Here is an 8,076-nt window from a genome sequence, read left to right on the forward strand (position 1 = left end):
TGTAGTCAGTATTATTAGCTAACACCATAATTCAAAGGCATCAATTCTTCTTCAGTCTTCCTTATTTATTGTCCAGCTTTCACGTGCATATGAGGTGATTGAAAACACCATGGCTTGGGTCCTGCACACCTTAGTCTTCAAGGGGACATCTTTGGTTTTCAATACTTCAAACAGGTATTTTGCAGCAGATTTGCCCAATGCAATGCGTCTTTGGATTTCTTGACTGCTGCTTCCATAAGATTATTTTATTTAATTGTGATAAAATGAGATAATTTGTGTAAACCATATGCTATGCCATAAGGATTTAAAAAATGTTAGTTTCCTTCCACTTTGTGTGCTTCTTTTCTCTGCAAATCTGGAAAAAAAAAAAAAAAACTGCCTCTAACACTTGGAAGCTATGGAATTTCACCTGAATTTTATAAAAGATAGTCTGACTTACTAACCTATTATGCAATTCTGTAAAAAATTACCCTAAGAAATAGATAGAAAATGGTATAAAAAGGGAAAACATGATTCTTTGACTCATTATTAACTTAATGGATTTCTTCAACTTTATATTCATAGAATGATTAAATGATTATCATGTGTACCATGATGTGTATTTGCCTTGTCAAATATTAGTACTGTTGTTATTAAGGTAAATAAACACACAAAAAGTAGCCCCTTTGAGTTACAATATGCTGCACACCTACCCAACCGAACAGGTTGAACTTAATCTTCCAAAAATGGCCATTTCTAGCCACTCTGTTCATTTATCTTCCATGATAAGATCGCCTTTTCTGTATTTGTGCCAGGAGTGGATTAATCAGTAAGCAAAGTACCCACGGGCTTAATTGTGTTTATTTACTAATCTGTAGTGCACAAATTCACAAAATAAGTGAAATTGTAATCCATCCCTGATTTGCACAGACCATGGTCATGAAACCATCCCTTCCAATTTTAGCAATGAGGGTCTTCCAGGTCACAAATTTTTTTTTTTTTTTTATCTAAACTATATGCTAAAAGGGCAAATAGTTTCTTAATTTCCAAGCGCATATATTAATCAAATCCAACTATTCTTATAATAGAATTTGTGATTGAGTCTCTGGGAGATCATTGCTATTAATCATAGGGTTTCCAAGGAGCAGTTGGTGTATTCGAACTGCCAACCTTTTGGTTAGCAGCCATAGCTCTCCATAGGTCTTAACCACTGCGCCACCAGGGCTCCGACAGAGAGATAGCCTTCCCCTATAGTTGGTGCCCTGAATTCAGACTTCTAGCCTCCAGAACTGTGAGAAAATAGTTTTCTATTTTTCCAACCACTCACTTGTGGTACAGCAGCTTTAGGTAACTAAGACAATTATGTAATTCTAATGTACTTTAAGCTTATGGAAACCCTAGTGGTGTAGTGGTTAAGAGCTACGACTACTAACCAAAAGCTTGGCAGTTCAAATCCACCAGGAACTCTCTGGGTCAGTTCTACTGCGTGCTATGGGGTCGCAACGGGTTTAAGCTTATAAAACATTCATATCTCTTGGCTTATTCTCAGAATTAAATCCTTCTATTTAAAATCGATCAATCAGGCAATATCATTTTTAGATAAAATACTCGTGTAAGTTGGAAATTGACTTGATGTAACTTATTGTGTGAAGGACCACATGTGACACTATTATTTCAAAAATTTTCAAAAGTAGAGGTATGTAGATGCTCACTATCCAGATCAAAAATTTAAAACCCGAGTACTGAACCATTGCTGGAAACAGTCAGATATTAGTAATTAATGCAACTAAAGGGCAATCTCAACTGAAATCCTGATTTCTGACAGATGGAAATTAATTCCAACATTCCTTTCCAAATTTTTTCATGTGTAATGGGACAGTGCTCATAATCTGGATATAGATATAGTCGTACCAAATGGTTAGACATGCAGATATGAGTACCATTGACTATATTATCTTAAAATATCAAAACCAAAAACCCATTGCCGTTGAGTCAATTCCAACTCATAGCAACCCTATAGGGCAGAGTAGAACTGCCCCATAGAGTTTCCAAGGAGTGCCTGGTGGATTCGAACTGTCAACCTTTTGGTTAGCAGCTGTAGCACTTAACCACTATACTACCAGGGTTTCCAAATATCTAGAACAGGTATATTTGTGTATATATAAATTAGGGGCAAATATCACATCCTCCTTGTTGTTGAAAAACTACTAGGATGGAAGATAATATCTTTTGTCACCTGATGAGGTGTTCACAGGTTGACAATCTTGTGAGCGGTTAAAAGATGAATGACATAATATATAATGATGACACATTTCATTTGTAGCAAATTAACAAAGCAGTGTTTACTCATGAGAAAAGCAAGGGGAAAGTTAAAAACCATTGTTGAATAATTTCTAAAAAAACTTTTTGGTGGTTTTTCCTGTGAATCTTGGCAATATTTTCCAATAAAGATAACTATATTTGCACAGGAAACCCTGGTGGTGCAGTGGTTAAATGCTACAGCTGCTAGCCAAAAGGTTGGCAGTTCAATCCACCAGGTACTCTTTGAAAACATTATGGGGCAGTTCTACTCTGTCCTATAGGGTTGCTATGAGTCGAAACTGACTCGACGGCAATGTTTTTTTTTTTATTTGTACGGCCAACTTATACAGGTGTTTGTATTAATGCTCTTTTTCCTAAAATCATGTTTAAATATATTATTGCAGCCCTTGAGTAATTCTGCCTAAAAAGAAATGCTCGATATTATTGACCATGAGAGAGCATGTATCTCATCAATGATAACTCTTCTCAATTAATGTTTGCTATCTATTCTCATTTGGCATTTCAAGATATATTTATCATGTAAAAAAGAGAGATTAATTATCACTCTCAACCTTTTGTATTTGTAGCATGAGCTTAACTAAGAACTATTTGATTTTAAATGTTTCATTAACATGCAACAAAAATTTTCATTTATATATATATTTTAAGGAGAATTATTTTTAATCAATTTTTAAAATATCAACTGATTTGTTGTTGTTGTTGTTAGGTGCTGTCGAGTCGGTTCCGACTCATAGCGACCCTATGCACAACAGAACGAAACACTGCCAGGTCCTGCGCCATCCTCACAACCGTTGCTATGCTTGAGCTCATTGTTGCAGCCACTGTGTCAATCCACCTCGTTCAGGGTCTTCCTCTTTTCCGCTGACCCTATACTCTGCCAAGCATGATGTCCTTCTCCAGGGGCTGATCCCTTCTGACGACATGCCCAAAGTAAGATGCAATCTTGCCATCCTTGCTTCTAAGGAGCATTCTGGTTGTACTTCTTCCAGACAGATTTGTTCATTCTTTTGGCAGCCCGTGGTATATTCAATGTTCTTCACCAACATCGCAATTCAAAGGCATCAACTCTTCTTCAGTCTTCCTTATTCATTGTCCAGCTTTCACATGCATATGATGCAATTGAAAATACCATGGCTTCGGTCAGGCGCACCTTAGTCTACAGGGTGACATCTTTGCTCTTCAACACTTTGAAGAGGTCATTTGCAGCAGATTTGCCCAATGCAATGCATCTTTTGATTTCTTGACTGCTGCTTCCATGGCTGTTGATTGTGGATCCAAGTAAAATGAAATCCTTGACAACTTCAATCTTTTCTCTGTTTTTCATGATGTTGCTCATTGGTCCAGTTGTGAGGATTTTTGTTTTCTTTATGTTGAGGTGTAATCCATACTGAAGGCTATGGTCTTTGATCTTCATTAGTAAGTGCTTCAGGTCCTCTTCACTTTCAGCAAGCAAGGTTGTGTCATCTGCATAAGGCAGGTTGTTAATGAGTCTTCCTCCGATCCTGATGCCCAGTTCTTCTTCATATAGCCCAGCTTCTCATATTATTTGTTCAGCATACAGATTAAATAGGTATGGGGAAAGAATACAACCCTGATGCACACCTTTCCTTACTTTAAACCAATCAGTATCCCCTTGTTCTGTCCAAACAACTGCCTCTTGATCTATGTAAAGGTTCCTCATGAGCACAATTAAGTGCTCTGGAATTCCCATTCTTTGCAGTGTTATCCATAGTTTGTTATGAACCACACAGTCAAACGCCTTTGCATAATCAATAAAACACAGGTAAACATCCTTCTGATATTCTCTGCTTTCAGCCAGGGTCCCTTTGACATCAGCAATGATATCCCTGGTTCCATGTCCTCTTCTGAAACTGGCCTGAATTTCTGGCAGTTCCCTGTAGGTATAGTGCTGTAGCCATTTTTGAATGATCTTCAGCAGAATTTTGCTTGCGTGTGATATTAATGATAAAAAAAAAAAAAGACTTTTTTTTTTTAATGATATTGTTCTATAATTTCCACATTCAGTTGGATCACCTTTCTTGGGAATAGGCATAAATATGGATCTCTTCCAATCAGTTGGCCAGGAAGCTGTCTTCCTTATTTCTTGGCATAGATAAGTGAGCATCTCCAGTGCTGCATCTGTTTGTTGAAACATCTCAATTGATATTCCATCAATTTCTGGAGACATCAACTGATTTAGGAGAGTATAAAACTCAGGATAGAGAAGATACATTGCAATTTATTCTAGTCCCATAGCATTCAGCACAGCTCTATGCATGTCATTTGTTGTTGGTATTAGTTAAAGGCAAGTGAGCTCCTACTCATGACAGCCTTATGCATAACAGAACAAAATGTTGCCCAGTCCTGTGCCATCCTCACGATCGTTGGTATGTTTGCATCCTTTGTTGTGGCTGTTGTGCCAATCCATCTTATTAAGGGTTTCTCTCATTTTCAGGTACCCTCTATTTCATCAAACATGATGTCTTTCTAGGGACTTGTCTTTCCCAATGACATGTTCAGAGTAAGCTAGCCTTTCTCCCTTCTAAGGAGCATTCTGGTTGCATTTTTTCTAAGACTGATTGGTTCATTTCTGTGTCAATGATCTCCTCAATATTCTTCACCAATACTAGATTTTGAATGCATCAGTTTTTATTGTCTTTCTTTCTCATTATCCAGCTTTCACATACCTACAAAGTGATAGAAAAGACCATGGCTTGGGTCAGGTACACTGTAGTCATAAAAGTGACATCTTTGCTTTCTAGAGCTTTAAATAGTCTTTTGTAGTGGTAGATAGTTGTTAAGATTTTTTGAATGAATGATGAATTTTTATAAGGAATTTTCTGTTTGTAGTCTGCCAGCGGTTGGTAAATCTTTTTACCTAGATAAGGCATTTCGTTAGATAAAGAAAGACAATTTGCTTAGTTAAAGCATTTCCTTAGGTAATGTCATGGATTGAATTGTGTCCCACAAAAATACATGTCAACTTGATTAGGCCATGATTCCCAGTATTGTGTAGTTATCCTCCATTTTGTGATTGATGTAATTTTCGTATGTGTTGTAAATCATGATCTCTGCCTGTGCCTAATGAGGCAAGATTTTATTATGTTAAAGAAGGCTAGGAGGGGATGTAACACCCTTGCTCAGGTCACATCCTTGATTCAACATAAAGGCAATTTCCCTGGGGTGTGGTCTGCACTACCTTTCATCTTACAAGAGATAAAAAAAAAAAAAGAAAGAAAAGGAAGGGAGCAGAGAGGGGGACCTCAAAGCACCAAGAAAGAGGCATCCAGAACAGAGCACTTCCTTTGGACCTGGGGTCCCTGCACCTTAACAGCTGCTTGACCAGGTAAAGATTGATGAAAAGGACCTTCCTCCAGAGCCTACAAAGAGAGAAAGCCTTCTCCTGGAGCTGACACCCTGAATTTGGACTTGCAGCCTACCAGACTGTGCGAGAATAAATTTCTCTTTGTTAAAGTCACCCAATTGTGGTATCTGTTATAGCAGCACAAGATAACTAAGACAAATAAAGAATGAAAATTTGAAAATCTTTAGTAATTTAAGAGAAAATATCACGTCTGGTAATGAACACCACAAAACTTTCAAAGATTGGAAAGCTGCATAGTATTTTGTACTATTCCACACAATGAAAAGTACATAAAAATCAGAAGATTGTTTGAAGTCAAGTCCTCACTTTCCAACTCTTATTGTTTGACTTTGGGCAATTCATTTTACCCCTTGAGCATTAAATACTAAAATAGGGAGGTAAGACTTGATTTTCTCTGATATTTCTTCCATATCCAGTACATCGGGTATTATCTATCTTTTCCTTATTGATTTGTAAATGTTCTCTATATTTTTTATTATGAGTATTTTCTCAGTCAAGTGTTCCAAGTATCTTCTCCCACTACCTTAATAGTCTACAAACAAATTTTTAACAAAAAGCTTATGATTTCTATAACTTAAAATTTTGAAATCATTATCAGTAGTATCTCTTCCGTATTCCCATTTGCTCAGTTCTTTCACTGATGTTCAAAATATTCGTTATGTGCATTCAAATGATGATAACTTTACCTTGGAGTCATCTACCAAGTGAATGAAAAAATAGAGTATGATGAATAATTCTGTTGTTTATTTTCACCAAAATTCACAGTAACCTTTGGTACCAAATCTTTTAGAAAGAAGATTAACCGAAGGTTAAATTAGTTGAATATTATTGCATTTATTCCTTTTGGCAATTTCTATCACAAGTGCTAAGGAAATAAAACAGGCTTCAAAAAAATTCAATATAAAGAACTTTTGAATCAGCTTGTTTGGAGTTGGGAGTAGGGGTAGGAGGGAGTGGAACCTGTTGGGATTGTCACTGATAGTATATTAGAAGAATAAATTAACGTTGGGAGCATTAACAGCTTTATACTATTGAGTTTTCTTGTGTAAGAACATGCTATGTCTTTGATTTGTTCAGTTCTGCTAGAGATTTGGTTCTTCTAGAATTATTTTTAAAAATTTTCTCAAGGTGGTTTTGACCGTTTCTTGCTAAGTTTATTCGTTCAGTTCCCTTTCTTTGCATTTGCCATTCTAAATAGCTGTGATGACATATCCATCCTGTCTTTGTAACCTAGGAAATGATACTGCTATGCAAGCCAGAGAGATAGTGAAGAAATATTTCCACCGCAATTGTAGAATATAGATTGATCTCCTCCCTAAAAGTCACCTATAATTTGTCTTAACTATAAGCTTGTGAATCCCAACCATTAAATAATAGTGATCATCAACCCCAGACTCCCCAGTTGCCTGAAGTCCAGGCAGTAGTTGGCCTTCTCCCCTTCTTCTTTCCAGGCAGTTGAAGGAAGAATCAATCATAGCTTGAAGTAACTATTTAATGCAATGACAGGGGAAATTTTAAATGCCAGCTCTCCAGTTGTTCAGATACTATGAATTTGATCTGAATAAAGTCGTTGTGGTTCAGTACTACAGATTGGTATAGCTCCCCTCTACCAAACATCCTCCTCTGACCTGGCAAGAAAAACAAGATTTGAAATGAGACAAAGACAGTCTGAATGCTCCAAAAGCTGGGAGGTATATTCTTGGTGTACACAGAGTTCTTGCTCTAAAAACCACCTTGCATGGCAGCATGTAAGACGTGAAGATATATAAAAAGCAATGCAATTTAAAAAGGATATTCCTTGGAAAAAAAATCAAAATATTTTATGGGGAGAATATGTTTATTTCAGGCAAATGTAGGACACTGAAAGCCAATGGAGATTCAGAAATTTTGTTCGTGCAGTCAATATTCTACTAGCCCTGAAAATTATATTAAAATCACACAGAAATAAGATAGACATATATTGGCCCTACTGAATACTTGATGCTGAGCTGTCAAAAAAGTGATGGAAAATTTACTGATAAATGAAAGTCCACGTCACACAGATGGTACTGTAGAAAAGATTTCTGCTAATGCATTTCAGAGATAGTCATGACTAAAAAGTAAGGTATAATCTAAAATACATTTGAACCACTTTGTACACTGTATAGTCAGACAATGTAAATATATTGGAAAATATTTGTGTTAGCAGGGTAGAAAAATTTAATACATTTTAATGAATTCCTTAAAATTCTGTATTCATGTAGTCAGAGTATATAAAAAATAAATATCTGGTTTAGAAAAATAATAGATTCCAAGGAAAAATTATGAAAATAAATGGATGGAGTCTAAAAGCAATGACCGGTTTAGGCATGTAACTGAAGAATCTGTATACTGAGCAAATAATCCAAGAA

This window comes from Elephas maximus, chromosome 1 (genome assembly GCF_024166365.1).
Source record: "Elephas maximus indicus isolate mEleMax1 chromosome 1, mEleMax1 primary haplotype, whole genome shotgun sequence".
NCBI classification, from domain to species: Eukaryota; Metazoa; Chordata; class Mammalia; order Proboscidea; family Elephantidae; genus Elephas; species Elephas maximus.